This window comes from Bubalus kerabau, chromosome 6 (genome assembly GCF_029407905.1).
Source record: "Bubalus kerabau isolate K-KA32 ecotype Philippines breed swamp buffalo chromosome 6, PCC_UOA_SB_1v2, whole genome shotgun sequence".
In the NCBI taxonomy this organism is placed as follows: Eukaryota; Metazoa; Chordata; class Mammalia; order Artiodactyla; family Bovidae; genus Bubalus; species Bubalus kerabau.
Genome location: NC_073629.1, coordinates 42554854 through 42568798, shown reverse-complemented (window position 1 = coordinate 42568798; position 13945 = coordinate 42554854). Strand labels below are relative to the sequence as shown.

The 13945-nt window shown below is 39.8% G+C and overlaps 1 long non-coding RNA gene across 1 annotated transcript in view; it reads left to right on the top strand.

Annotated features, from left to right (window-relative positions):
- The window catches only part of LOC129656123 (uncharacterized), a 52457-nt gene extending 42821 nt beyond the window's left edge, over nt 1-9636 (top strand). The window contains exon 4 of the long non-coding RNA XR_008716206.1: nt 9347-9636. This is a non-coding gene — a long non-coding RNA (uncharacterized LOC129656123). The remainder of the gene's footprint in view (nt 1-9346) is intronic.
- Nucleotides 9637-13945: the final 4309 nt, after the last annotated feature.

Genomic DNA, 13945 nt, shown 5'->3' with positions numbered 1-13945 from the left:
GCAAACAGAGAAGTAATACACTGGCCATTTGGATATGCTCCTTTATAATGTCTCTGTACACAAAGCTGGCCCAATTTTCTGATGGGTTATATGCATAGTTGCTTATTATTTGTTTATTCATAGGGATTTTTGAAATATTCTGCATATGAGTTCCTAACACATATATTGCATATACCTTTTCCCATTCTATGATTTATCTTTTCACTCTTTTAGTAGAGTATTTTGATGGACAATTATTATTAATTTTAATATAGTTAACTTGATCAAATTTTTACCTTTTGCAATTAATGTTATTTTTGCCTTGTTTAAGAAATTTCTACATACTTCAAGGTTATGAAGATATTGGTCTGTGTTTCCTGTTAAATTTTTGTTTATCTTTAACATTTAGAACTGTAGTCCACCTGATACTGATTTTTGTTTAAGGTGTGAGCTAGTATCAAGATTTATTTTTTTCTCTTAAGGATATTGAATTGATCCAGAAATATATATTGAAAAGATTATTCTTTCTGCATTGTACTTCAGTGTTACATTTGTCATCAAGCAGGTGACTGTATGTGTTGAATTCTTCTGTATTAACTTGGTGCGATGAGAACCACTTTTCCCAAATCTTCTTCCCTGAATGGCTTCCACTAGAGCTGGCTAATAAAGGAACATACGCAAGATTTAGAAGGAGAAAATGAGGAAGTTATCATTGTTCTTGGAAGTCTTCTTAGATATGGCCATGGAAAGACACAAGGGTGCTGGCGGGTTGTGTTAATGGCTTTCGTCTTTTCTATTTCCATGTTTAGCTTTTCTTCCTGACTGCTACCCTTGCTTGGCAACAGCAGCCTTAGGCCACCACCAGGTGTTAGGCAGTGCACCCACAGAAGTGGCAAGATATGGAGGCACCAGTTTTCTATAGACCTTCCACTATTTTATTCCCCATGGTCTCCATCCTTGGGTTTCTTGCTTAGATTTTTATCTCAGAAAACTGACTTTTCCTCCTATGCCATTGAAGATTGGTTAATGACTTCTCCAATTCTCCAACTCCCCTTGGGATCAGAAGTCATAGATGTTAGAAGCATGTAATGAGAGATCTTTTCCTGAGTACTGCTGCTGCTGTAAGTCGCTTCAGTCGTGTCTGACTCTGTGCGATCCCGTAGATGGCAGCCCACCAGGCTCCCCCATCCCTGGGATTCTCCAGGCAAGAACACTGGAGTGGGTTGCCATTTCCTTCTCCACTGCATGAAAGTGAAAAGTGAAAGTGAAATCACTCAGTCGTGTCCGACTCTTAGCGACCCCATGGACTGCAGCCTACCAGGCTCCTCCATCCATGGGATTCTCCATGCAAGAGTACTAGAGTGGGGTGCCATTGCCTTCTCTGTTTCCTGAGTACAAGCTGATACAATCTGTATGTATGGGACTGGTCATAGGATCTTCTGTTTGTACTGTTGATTAATTTTTCTACTCTTGCGTCAGTAATACACTGTCTTAATTATTATAGTTTTAAAATAAATCCTGATACTTGGCAATATAAGTCCCTAGCTTTCTTGTTGAAGATTTCCCTGGGTATTCTTGGCCTTATAATTTTTATACAAATTTAACAATCAGCCTGTCAATTTGCACATGCACGCGCGCACACACACACACACACACACCACACAAACTGTTAGGATTTATAACTGAGATTCCACTAAATCTTTAGATAAATTGGGAAAGAATTGGCATTTTCAAATAACGTATCTTCTGACCCATGTATAATTTAGAAAGAAATGGAATCAATCTTCCATAATCTCTTCTAGAGAATAGAAAAAAAGGAGCACTCACCAAATTGTTCTGTAGACCAGTATAACATTGATATCAAAATGAGTTAAAAGTTGGAGATTTCAATATTGGAAAAAATACCCACCAGTGTGCTATCTGGGTACAGGCATCCTTCCAGTTCTCTGACAGCCGAAACAGGGCTTCTTTCCATGCTCCAATAAGGAGATGACATTTGGCTTAGAAATGGAAAGTCCTGACAGTGATCCAGCTTGTTATAGTTCCTTAGAATCACAAATTTATATACATATCTCTGAGCAAAGTCTAGGCATTGCCATTCCCCCCTGAGGTGAATCTCTGAACAGAAGAAATGGACAGCCCAGACTCCAGAGCAATAACTTCTAGATCTATAAGAGATGACCAGATCATATTTAGGCTGTTCTTTTGGAAAAAGGAAGAGTTAAGAGAAGGGGAAGCCAAAGTTTCCATCTTAATTTTAAAAATTCACTGATGCTAAATGGTCCCATCAGAAACTCTTAGGACCTGCCCCAAAGATTCCAAGCTGAAATCTCCACCTTGTGCTCCATGAACCAACCACAGACTCTCAGATGGAGAGTTAACTCTTTAGTTTTCTTCTATAGCAGGAAGATGGGACACAAATATTATTCTTCATCTCCTGGGATGGTTTAAATATCAAACCCTCTGTCCTCTCAAATAAATAATTGTTTATTTAAGTGTTAATATTTGGGCTTAGGGCTTAATATGCCATTAAAGAATAATGTAAAAAAAAACACACAAAGATTTAAGAGAGGGAGGACCTCCCTTTTAAAAACACTGGAAACGGTTTTAGAGGGAAGGATTAATATAAGATTAAGAGTACGAGAGAAAAGAGAAAGAAAGTGAAAGAGTTATCAGGGGTGCCAAAGAATCAACAGGCTTACCCTGAAGAAGTTTCCCAGACTGCAGGAGGACCTGCATGAGTGCCCTGGCTACAATACTCTGGGTACTTAGAAAGCTGTACCAAATAGACTGTTTTATGGCCTGAGCCTTCTGCTCTGTCCCTGTCAGGTAATTCTAGCAGATCCCTTGTGCTCTGTGCCTGCTGTTCATCATCCTCTCCCAATCCCACCTGTCCAGAACTTTGTAAACTTCAGAGAAGTATGTGTTCTGTTTACTTCCTAACTGGGTTGTTATGGAGAAGCACCCTTGGATTTGTTCTTGGGGAGTGATTGCAAATTGGATACCCCCGACCTTGGAAAGTAGATGGTGACAGCCTTATCCTGCCATTTCTTGTCTACCTAGTAAGGAGTTTTAGTCACTATATGTGTGATGAGTTTTTCATTGGAGAATTCCTATTCATTCTGAGGGTTCAATTCAATTGTGATCTCTTCTGAGAAGCCTTCCTCTGTGCTCTCAGGAGAATCTTTAACTTCTCCCTTAGGGTTCTGATAATCCTTTTCATTTGCCTCCATTATAGACTTTGCCATATTATTTTGTAATTATTTGTAAGTATTTGTTTGAATATCTATATCATCTGTAAAGACATCATAATATTCATATTTAGCATCCCCACAAATAGTGCTTGACATAGAATCTTAAAAGCTATTGTGGAATGAATCCACCCATGGGAAACAGGACTGGCTACATCATTTGTGGATTCCAGTGCAAAATGTAGACATAGGATTCCTTGATCAATAATTGTTAAGAATTTCAAAATAATAAAAGTAGAGCATTAAATTGGGTGTGAGGTCTTCCTGAATGTAGAAACCTGCCCTGTGTCACTTCTTAGGGTGTGCATGCATGAAGCTGGCCTGATGGAAATCAGTCTTGGATTCAGTAAGATCTGAATTATAGTTTTAGAATAAAGGATGCTTGTAGTGTCTTCTGAGTTATAGAAATTACCAATGAGACTGCTATTTATTATAATTAATATATTTATTGGGTCCTTCATTCAAAAACTATTGAACACATACTGTGTACCAGATCAGATCAGATCAGTTGCTCAGTCATGTCCAACTCTTTGCGACCCCATGAATTGCAGCATGCCAGGCCTCCCTGTCCATCACCAACTCCCGGAGTTCACTGAGACTCACATTCATCAAGTCAATGATGCCATCTAGCCATCTCATCCTCTGTCGTCCCCTTCTCCTCCTGCCCCCAATCCCTCCCAGCATCAGAGTCTTTTCCAATGAGTCAACTCTTGGCCCAATGTTAGAGATATAGTTATAAACAAGGCCCGAACCATTTTTGAACAAAGATAGTGTTCAGTGGGAAAGACAGAACTTAAGGGAAAGCTAGGGGAAACAGTGGAAACAGTGTCAGACTTTATTTTTCTGGGCTCCAAAATCACTGCAGATGGTGACTGCAGCCATGAAATTAAAAGATCCTTGCTCCTTGGAAGGAAAGTTATGACCAACCTAGATAGCATATTCAAAAGCAGAGACATTACTTTGCCAACAAAGGTCTGACTAGTCAAGGCTATGGTTTTTCCTGTGGTCATGTATGGATGTGAGAGTTGGACTGTGAAGAAGGCTGAGCGCTGAAGAATTGATACTTTTGAACTGTGGTGTTGGAGAAGACTCTTGAGAGTCCCTTGGACTGCAAGGAGATCCAACCAGTCCATTTTAAAGGAGATCCGCCCTGGGATTTCTTTGGAAGGAATGATGCTAAAGCTGAAACTCCAGTACTTCGGCCATCTCATGCGAAGAGTTGACTCATTGGAAAAGACTCTGATGCTGGGAGGGATTGGGGGCAAGAGGAGAAGGTGACGACAGAGAATGAGATGGCTGGATGGCATCACTGACTTGATGGACATGAGTCTGAGTGAACTCCGGGAGTTGGTGATGGACAGGGAGGCCTGGCGTGCTGCGATTCATGGGGTCGCAAAGAGTCGGACACGACTGAGCGACTGATCTGATCTGATCTGATTCAGTAAATTACAACTCTATAGAAATGGTGATATGATTGTAAAGCAAGAGGTACTTACCTTGTCTGAGGAATAAGAAAGACTTACAGAGAAATACATTTAAGCCAAGTTCTTAGCTGCATAACAGAGTGTTAGCAGATCAGAGAGAGAGAAGAAACACATAAGTGGATAGAAGAAGAATAGAGCATGAAGGAATCAGTGAAATAAATGTTGAAAGATGAAAGCCTCACATTAAAGGAAGTAGGAAGCAGAAATAAAATGGGAATGAGAATCCTTGAGAAGAGAATAAGAGGTGAATTGAGGAAGTAATAAAGTGAAATAGTATGCTGGAGTTGAGGTAGAATTTGGAGAAGTTGGGTAGACATAGATACTGAAAACACATACGAGAGACCACAGGAGCAGAGGTTAGTGTTCATGGCTATCAACATCTCCTAGGAGGAAATTGGCAATGTGGAAAGAGAACAAAAGTTTAAAATAAGTGTTGATGGTTAGTATGCCTGTATTAATGTCCTGCGGTTGTTATAACAAATTACTACAATCTGAGAGGTTTGAAAACAACATGAGTGTATTATCTTACAGTTCTGGAGGTCAAAAATCTGAAATGGGTCTCAAGCTAAAGTCAAGGTGTTGGAAAGGCTGGTTTCTCCTGGAGGCTCTAGGGAAGCATCTGTTGCTTTGCCTTTTCCAGCTACTAGAGGCTGCACAACTTCCTTGGCTCATGTCTTCAAGCCAGAAATTTCATGGCTTTGACCTCTGTTTCTGTCATCACATTCCTTCTCTGACTCTCCTACCTCCCTCTTTCACTTGTAAGGACCCTTATGTGATGGCATTAGGCCCACTTGAGTAGTCTGGGATAATCTCATCTATGGGCTTCCTCAGTGGCTCAGCAGGTAAAGAATCTGCCTGCAGTGCAGGAGACACAGGAGACACAGTTTTGATCCCTGAGTCAGGAAGATTCCCCTGGAGAAGGAAATGGCAACTCCAGTTTTCTTGCCTGGAAAATCCTATGGACAGAAGAACCTGGCAGTCTGTGGTCCAAAGGGTCACAAAGAGTCAGGCACAACCGAATGACTAAGCACTACAGATACTTAAGTTAATCAGATCTTCAAAGTCCTTTTTGTCTTAAAGGGTAACATATTCATAGGTTCCAGAAATTAGGACATAGACATTTCTTGGGGGCCATTATTCTGCCTACTGCAATTCCTAAGCAGCGTCTGTGCTTGGTCACTCAGTTGTGTCCAACTCTTTGCGTTCCCATAGACTGTAGCCCACCAGGCTCCTCTGTCCATGGGGGTTTTCCAGGCAAAAATACTGAAGTGGGTTACCAAGTGCCACTTCTGCTCATCCCTGTGGATTTAGTTTCCAGTCAGTCTGCGGGATTATTCAAAGAAGCCAGCGACACCCTCCCATCAGAACCAGGGTGTGCCTCACCCTCTTGAATACCACAAAGCCTGCCTCCCAGTGCCCTGGTTCACTCTGAGTGCAGCCCATGTGGTCTTCTATGGCATGCGGTATCCTCCTCCCCTAGGCTGTGAATATTTGTGATAATAATCAATCTCATCCATCAAGTGTTGAGTGTTATGTGCTCAGCCAGCTCCCTCCCCAATGGGGCAAAATGAATATTTGATTAAAACAAATATCTATCTCCCTTGAATTTCTGTGGAGTTAAAAAAACTTTTTAAAATTATGTTAACCTCTTAGTCAAGAACTTGGCAAAGTTCTACATCATCAATAACCAGTAGCCATTATTATTATTGTGACTGACGTATCAGTATTATTATATTTTAAAATTCCCATTCTCTGTGCTCAACATGAGTTGAAATTACACACTTTTCTAGTGACCCATATAACTGTGTTCTGAGGAAAGGAGGAGATTAAGTTAAGACACATTTGGAGCACAGTGCAACATGGAGTTTTAGTGGTATGAAGAAGACTAGTTTGTAATTTTCTACATATGCTGACCCATCATTTTTGCCAGAAGTTGTCCAGCAAAAGTATATTTTAGGGTAGTGAGGGTAGAGGGTAGAGATAAGGTTAAGTTGTATTTGTCAGAGAAATAATGATCCTTACTTATTGTATACAGATAGACTTCAGATGATGGCCAATGAACTATGCACCCTTGATTTGTACAAAGAAATGGTTCCCAAGGTGGATGGTGGGAATGTCAGAAAGAATGCAGCAAAATCCAGAGATCAAATGCAAATGGGAAGAAAGATGAAATGATTTTTGGATTTGGAGTATTTTTGTTGCTCTTCATCATTAGTGAGCATCTGAAACATAGCATCATCATTTACTTAGAAGGGAAAAATAGGCCTGTTTTAAATGTAAGTGCTACTCATCGACTGAAGCAAGAAAATGCATTTTAACAGCAGAGCATTGATTAAACCCAAAAGCATAGGACAAACATCAGGGGAAATAATCTGTTCCTGAGATGTTTATAAAAAATGTTTTCTTAAGCCCATGATGCAATTGGCAAATAAATTGTCCATGGTTATAAAGTGCCCAGCAGAGCTTTCCAGAGTAGAAAATGAATAAGGAAAGCTCCAGTTCTGTTTGCAATCCTGCACTAATCAGCGTGCACTCTTTTATGTTGTTCAATTTGCGCAAGAGCTCTTTGCAGAATATTTCCTCAAGCTCATTATGCTGCAAACTTGTTTCTCTCACAGAATACCAAGAACCCGGCTTGTTCTCTCAGCACCTCAGCACAGAAAGCCTCCGCTTTTCATTTCTTCCCCTCAGACCGCATTTGATGAAAGCCTGCTACATGTTAGCTGAGGCAATCTGCTGTAGCAGCCTTTTTAGATTTACTGACATGGAGAAATGTTTTGAGAAAATGGCAGATGTATAGTGTACATTGAGAAAAATCAATTTTTTATGCAACAAATGTAGTTTACTGTCTTTGCATACCAAGATCAGGAAATCCATCCCTCGGAAAAATTATAGGTCTCTTGAGAACAGAGCTGATAAACACTTAGAAACTTTCCTCGTTGCCCTTACGCTGCAGTGTTTGGACAGTTTTTGACCCCAATGACCTGAGAAAATATGTGCTCTGCTAGATTCAAAAAATGATGTTAGGCAAACATCTAGAATGAGCTGATAAATAAAACACATTTAAAAAATAATGTTGACACATTTCAAAAACTCTCTCCTAAACACTGCACCCATATATGCAACTGCCAGCCAGTTACCAATAGGTCATGTCCTCATGGTGAACTCACCTGCTTCCTGAGTGGTAGTCTAAGAATTCCAGGAACGCTAAGAATATCTAAAACTGAGCTAACTCCTCCTTCTTTCCTTCTCTGGTTTCCCAGTGAAAGGCCCTACCATTCAGGCAGTTGTTGAAACCTAACTCCTTGCCTTCTCAATTTTACCACTCCTTACTTCTTCCCTGCCTCTCCCCACCACCTTCTTTCACATACGTCCAAGTAAATTACCAGCTATCTTTTTATTATATCTGCAGTCATTTTCACATATCTATCTTCAGTTATCCCTCATTGTTTCTGCCCCAGGTCATGTGTGCATTCACTCCTTTCTGGAATGACATCACTCTTCAAGCAGGAATCTTTACCTTCTGTCTTGCGCCACTGCAAACCAGTTTTCAAACTAAAGCAAAGTGATCATTCTTGAGTTTGATTCTGATTATACCCTTCTTTGATTTAAAGGTATTTTATGTGTTTCTATTGCTCTTCCAACAAAGTTGAAACTCCTCCAGAGGTCTTTATTTCTCCTTTTGGGCTCTTTCTTCTTGGGCTTCCCAGGTGTTGCTGGTAGTAAAGAGTCTGCCTGCCAATGCAGGAGAGGTAAGAGGTCCCGGTTCAATCCCTGGGTTGGGAAGATCCCCTGGAGAAGGAAATGGCAACCCACTCCAGTATTCTTGCCTGGGAAACCCTAAGGCCAGAGGGGCCTGGCGGGCTATAGTTCATGAGGTCGTAAAGAGTTGGATGCATCTGAGCACACACATATTCTTGCACACAAACTGTCAATCCCATAAAACACATCTTTCATTTTCTGAAATAAACACAGTCTTCACTCAACTGCTTTCTCTGCCTTTAACAATCTTCCCCACTAGGTGGCCTGACTAATTCTTACGTATCTTTTAGTAATTTTTTTTCTGCCACCTGCTAAACTAGTAGAGATGCCTCACAAAGCTCCCTGTAATTCCATTTTTAGAGCACTAGTATGATTTATTATGATTGTATAGTTCTCTGTCCCATCATTAGACTTCAGCTCTGAAAGGGGGACCAAGTCTCTCTGGTTCACTGTTCTATCTTTAGCTCACCTGTATACCAATCCAGGCTAAGTGGCTCAGAGCAAGCTTTCAAGACATATTTGTTGGCATGCTAAGTTGCTTTAGTCTTCTCTGACTCTTTGCAACCCTACAGACTATAGCCCGCCAGGCTAAGATATATATCTATATCTATATCTATCTATCTATCTATCTCTGTATATATATTCTATATATGCCAGGCATGAAATGAGGTGTCCACATACATTATTTTCTTTAATGTTTATGATAACTCTTGCCATAGATATTATATTCATTGTACAGATCAGAAATGTGGGGACCGGAGAAGGACTGAGCTTGCCTAAGGTCACCGAATGAGGTCAGGGGTAAGGCTGGAATAAAGATGCAATATCCAGTTTTCTGCCTAAAATTGCACACTTCTTTTGTGAATGCAGAATACTGGTTGGAGATGGCAGAGAGGCTGGTAAAGAAAAGGAGCAGTGTGATACAAGGGGCCAGTGAAAAAGTGAGGAGAGCATAATGGAGAATAAGAGCGAGAAGAGATTTTCCTAATTTCCTGAATGCACAGAGAGGAGGTTCCTCTCCGAATCCTGTGTTAGACATCTCTCCCCCCACCTCACCCCCCACCTCCCTTCTACCTGCTGCATCCCAGGAAGGTCAGAATTTTAGGAAGGAAGGCAAATAAGGAGACCAAGATCCTAAGCTCTGTCTACCAGGTCTGATTCATGTCAAAGTTCTAAAAGATTTTCTGTTTTTTATTTCTTTGATACCACAATTCCATCTCTTTGTTGGGCTAGCTGAGTAAAATGTGTTTGGTTTAATTTTTCATTGTCTTTGCTCCCAAAAATTCATTTAGGAAAGTGGGAGAGTTTATTTACTGCCATGCTATGTAGGCCTGCAAGAAGCTTTACCTACACAATTCTCCTTTTGTTTTGAAATATTGATTATTACCAATGTAGTACTTTGTGCTTGGCAAATATGGCCTGGAATTTACTGCTTCAATTCTATACTACATGTAATGCTTTAGGGAGACTTTGAATAGCAAATTTTCTTACTTTTCATTTTGTAATATTGCATTCTATTTTATTATGTCTCTAAATTTCTGCAAATTTAATAGACAGAGAATGATTAAGAAGGAGAACATTCTCAAAATTAAGGCTGTCTTTTAGTGATTTGACTCATTGAAAATGGAGAACAAAGCAATCTGAATGAAGAATTTTAGAATAAATCATCATTAACCAGGCATGACATGTTGCACATCAACTAAGTTCTGATGCACAATTAGTCACCTAATTAGGTTTAAAATTCATTTAAATACATGGCTTCAATCCCTGGCCCACCCACTTATTTTTATTACTCCCATTTAAGCACTGAATACAATTTAAGTCTCTTATTGCAGAGCTCTGTGGCCTAAACAAATGCACACTAGGTGAAAAGACAAGCAACCTATTTGAATGATCCGTTTACTAGGGTCTGCTGAGACTCGTATTTTACAGTGAGTTGCATGTGCTTTGGACAGTGTTCAGTGGGAAAACTGTCTTTCTGTAGAAGTTCTCAGACTAATTCCTGAAATGAAGTATGAACCCTACTTGCTTTACATGGTAATTTGGTGAGTCAGGAATAAGTGGATGATATCATTAAGAAAGGGCTTCCCAGGGGCACTACTGGTAAAGAACCCACCAACCAATGCAGGAGACATGAGATGCAGGTTCAGTCCCTGGGTTGGGAAGATCCCTTGGAGGAGGGCATGGCAACCCCACTCCAGTATTCTTGCCTGGAGAATCCCATGGACACTGGAGCCTGGTGGGCTACAGTCCATAGGGTCTTAAAGAACTGGATATGGTGAAGTGACTTAGCACAGCACAGTGTTGATTCTCCTGGGCACCTGCTGAGATGGCTGTATTTATGTCTCGTCTCGAAGCGACTAAACACATACACATTATTAAGAAAACCACTTTCTGTGGCAGTGTGTTTACTCTTTCTGGATGCCATATAGTAAGTCCCCTATTTTACTGATACTAAGACACACACTTTTTCACGTTTTTATTATCCTTAAAATTGGGTTGTATCTTACAATCAGTGATGATATCCCATTTATTTTCTGGAGTTTTTTACTTGGTAGTATATAAAATAATAGTGTGTCTTATAATCAGTGGCATCTTAGATGGAATAAAATATAATGTGTTACTCTTCAGGCAACTTTAAGTGGAGCTTCTCTAACTCATATATCTGAATAATCTTACTTAATAGACACAATGTTTATTCTTTTATTCCTTCATTTCAGTAGTATAATTAACAGTGTTCTTGAGACTAAGAAAATAAAGTAAGACACTGATCAGTTCAGTTCAGTTCAGTTCAGTTGCTCAGTCGTGTCCAACTCTTTGTGACCCCATGAATTACAGAACGCCAGGCCTCCCTGTCCATCACCAACTCCCGAAGTTCACTCAAACTCATGTCCATCGAGTTGGTGATGCCATCCAGCCATCTCATCCTCTGTCGTCCCCTTCTCCTCCTGCCCCAAATCCCTCCCAGCATCAGAGTCTTTTCCAATGAGTCACCTCTTCTCATGAGGTGGCCAAAATACTGGAGTTTCAGCTTTAGCATCATTCCTTCCAAAGAAATCCCAGGGCTGATCTCCTTTAGCATGGACTGGTTGGATCTCCTTGCAGTCCAAGGGACTCTCAAGAGTCTTCTCCAACACCACAGTTCAAAAGCATCAATTCTTCGGCGCTCAGCCTTCTTCACAGTCCAACTCTCACATCCATACATGACCACTGGAAAAACCATAGCCTTGACTAGACGGACCTTTGTTGGCAAAGTAATGTCTCTGCTTTTGAATATGCTATCTAGGTTGGTCATAGCTTTCCTTCCAAGGAGTAAGTGTCTTTTAATTTCATGGCTGCAATCACCATCTGCAGTGATTTAGGAGCCCAAAAAGATAAAGTCTGACACTGTTTCCACTGTTTCCCCATCTATTTCCTGTGAAGTGGTGGGACCAGATGCCATGATCTTAGTTTTCTGAATATTGAGCTTTAAGCCAACTTTTTCACTCTCCTCTTTCACTTTCATCAAGAGGCTCTTTAGTTCCTCTGCACTTTCTGCCATAAGGGTGGTGTCATCTGCATATCGGAGGTTATTGATATTTCTCCCTGCAATCTTGATTCCAGCTTGTGCTTCTTCCAGGCCAGCGTTTCTCATGATGAAAATTGATATATCAAATATATTTTGGTATAAAACATTGTGGTGAATGCTACACTTGAGAGTAAATACAAGATACAGAGTGAAATTGTAGGAACTCAGCATATTTTATTCAACTAACCTCTTTTGTACATTTTTAATTTTATGAAATGTTTTTATCATCTGTTCCCTCCTTTGTGGTGATAGTTCATAAAGAGTTTTTTTTTTTAAGAGAGAAAGTAAAGTTTTATTGATATGACAGTGAATCTCAGATTGATACAACAGTGAATCCTCAGCCTAAGAATGACTAGGGATGTTTAGTAACAATGCAAATTCCTTGGTCCTCTCCAAGACATTCTGATTCAGTCAGTGTTGGCCCAGGAATCTGTGTTTCTAATAATCTGCTCCTTACCTCCAGGTGATTCTGATGTTTAAGATGGTCTTTAATCTATACTTTGGAAGACATTTGGACTGGACAGAAAATACTAACATGGAGCCGGTTATATTAAGAAGGATTAATTAAGAAGGATTAATAAAACTTTTATTGTTTAGTCACTAAGTGAAGTCCAACTCTTTGTCCAACCTCATGGACTGTAGCCTGCCAGGCTCCTCTGACAATGGGATTTCCCAAGCAAGAATACTGGAGTGGGTTGCCCTTTCCTCTTCCAGGGGATCTTCCTGACCCAAGAATTAAACCCATATTTCCTGCACTGGCAGGTAATTCTTTACCATTAAGCCACCAGGGAAGCCCAATATAATATTTTACTTGCTTATTATTTATTTAAGTATCCAAACCCTGATCCATTGAAATAGAATTATTTAAATGACAGCAAGAATTGTGCAATAATGAATGCCCATCCTAAACAGAGAATTTATCCTACTTAGTTAAAACAGTTTTGTTGGCAACCAGGAAAATAATTAATTCATAAGAAGTCTCTGAGACACTGATGTATAGAACAGTCTTATGGACTCTGTGGGAGAGGGAGAGGGTGGGAAGATTTGGGAGAATGGCATTGAAACATGTAAAATATCATGTATGAAATGAGTTGCCAGTCCAGGTTCGATGCACGATACTGGATGCTTGGGGCTGGTGCACTGGGACGACCCAGAGGGATGGAATGGGGAGGGAGGAGGGAAGAGGGTTCAGGATGGGGAACACATGTATACCTGTGGTGGATTCATTTTGATATTTGGCAAATCTAATACAGTTATGTAAAGTTTAAAAATAAAATAAAATTTAAAAAAAAAAAAAAAAAAAAAAAAAAGAACACATTCTAAAAAAAAAAAAAAAAAAAAAAAAAAAAAAAAAAAAGAAGTCTCTGAGAATACTTTATACTTAAATCCATGTTTAGTCATCTTCTTTCTGCTTTTCTGAAATGAGAAATATTGAAGGGAAATACAAGTAGATAGATCTAATCTTTGAGAATAAGAAGGGGAAGAAACAAAGTATTATAGGTATAACTGGACTTCTTTGCTTTTCTCCTTTGCCATGTGCCGACCCAATGCTATGCTATGGCAGTTACAGAAATTGCCGATGTGAAATGAACTAGACTGCAATGGGAAGCATCTTGGGTAATGAAAGAGGAATCCACTAAACACTTCAGGCCCTTCAGATGAGCAAGTACCTATTAGTTTCAATGGCTGGCCTAGCTAATGATTCTCACTTACTTTAATTGGAAATATTTTGCTTTCATCTACTGTCAGGAGTCAACAATTATCCTCATGAAGAAATAGAAGAGCCAAAGTATACTTTTGACCTTTGTAAGTTTATTATTTTTTGCTCTGATAGTCATGAAAATTTTTTATACTAACTTGAAGGTTATGGAAGGGATGTGGTGGGCTTGATTCAATTAATG